This window comes from Arachis hypogaea, chromosome 18 (genome assembly GCF_003086295.3).
Source record: "Arachis hypogaea cultivar Tifrunner chromosome 18, arahy.Tifrunner.gnm2.J5K5, whole genome shotgun sequence".
NCBI lineage: Eukaryota > Viridiplantae > Streptophyta > Magnoliopsida > Fabales > Fabaceae > Arachis > Arachis hypogaea.
Genome location: NC_092053.1, coordinates 44,292,535 through 44,294,227, shown reverse-complemented (window position 1 = coordinate 44,294,227; position 1,693 = coordinate 44,292,535). Strand labels below are relative to the sequence as shown.

Sequence of the window (1,693 nt, the reverse complement as noted above, 5' to 3'; positions counted from 1 at the left end):
GAAAATAATAATAATGCAAGGAGGATGCTTGGTGACTTTATTGCACCTAATTCCAATTTACATGGAAGAAGCATCTCCATCCCTACCATTGGAGCAAACAATTTTGAGCTTAAACCTCAATTAGTTTCTCTGATGCAGCAGAACTGCAAGTTCCATGGACTTCCATCTGAAGATCCTTTTCAGTTCTTAACTGAATTTTTGCAGATCTGTGATACTGTTAAGACTAATGGAGTAGATCCTAAAGTCTACAGGCTCATGCTTTTTCTTTTTGCTGTAAGAGACAGAGCTAGAGTGTGGTTGGACTCTCAACCCAAAGATAGCCTGAACTCTTGGGATAAGCTGGTCACGGCTTTCTTAGCCAAGTTCTTTCCTCCTCAAAAGCTGAGCAAGCTTAGAGTGGATGTTCAAACCTTCAGACAGAAGGAAGGTGAATCCTTCTATGAAGCTTGGGAGAGATACAAGCAACTGACCAAAAAGTGTCCTTCTAACATGCTTTCAGAATGGACCATCCTGGATATATTCTATGATGGTCTGTCCGAATTAGCTAAGATGTCATTGGATACTTCTGCAGGTGGATCCATTCACCTAAAGAAAACGCCTGCAGAAGCTCAAGAACTCATTGACATGGTTGCTAACAACCAGTTTATGTACACTTCTGAGAGAAATCCTGTGAGTAATGGGACGCCTCAGAAGAAGGGAGTTCTTGAAATTGATACTCTGAATGCCATATTAGCTCAGAATAAAATATTGACTCAGCAGGTCAATATGATTTCTCAGAGTCTGAATGGAATGCAAGCTGCATCCAACAGTACTCAAGAGGCATCTTCTGAAGAAGAAGCTTATGATCCTGAGAACCCTGCAATAGCAAAGGTAAATTATATGGGTGAACCCTATGGAAACACCTATAACCCCTCATGGAGAAATCACCCAAAACTCTCATGGAAGGATCAACAAAAGCCTCAACAAGGCTTTAATAATGGTGGAAGAAACAGGTTTAACAATAGTAAACCTTTTCCATCATCCACTCAGCAACAGACAGAGAACTCTGAACAAAATACCTCTAATTTAGCAAACTTAGTCTTTGATCTATCTAAGGCCACTGTGAGTTTCATGAATAAAACAAGGTCCTCCATTAGAAATTTGGAAGCACAAGTGGGCCAGCTGAGTAAGAAGATCACTGAAACTCCTCCTAGTGCTCTCCCAAGTAATACAGAAGAAAATCCAAAAGGAGAGTGCAAGGCCATTGAATTGACTATCATGGCCGAACCCACAAGAGAGGAGGAGGACGTGAATGCCAAGGAGGAAGACCTCCTGGGACGTCCAGTGATCAATAAGGAGTTTCCCTCTGAGGAACCAAAGGAATCTGAGACTCATCTAGAGACCATAGAGATTCCATTGAACCTTCTTATGCCATTCATGAGCTCTGAAGAGTATTCTTCTTCTGAAGAGAATGAAGATGTTACTGAAGAGCAAGTTGCCAAGTTCCTTGGTGCAATCATGAAGCTGAATGCCAATTTATTTGGTAAAGAGACTTGGGGAGATGAACCTCCCCTGTTCACCAATGAACTAAATGCATTGGATCAACTGAGACTGCCTCAGAAGAAACAGGATCCTGGAAAGTTCCTAATACCTTGCACCATAGGCACCATGACCTTTGAAAAGGCTCTATGTGACCTTGAGTCAGGAATAAACC

At 41.7% G+C, this 1,693-nt stretch overlaps 1 non-coding gene across 1 annotated transcript; it reads right to left on the bottom strand.

Moving 5' to 3' along the window:
* Positions 1 to 387: 387 nt before the first annotated feature.
* Positions 388 to 495, bottom strand: LOC112774856 (small nucleolar RNA R71). Its single transcript, XR_003189314.1, has one exon. It is a non-coding gene; the product is annotated as a small nucleolar RNA R71 (small nucleolar RNA).
* Between the last annotated feature and the right edge of the window lie 1,198 nt (positions 496 to 1,693).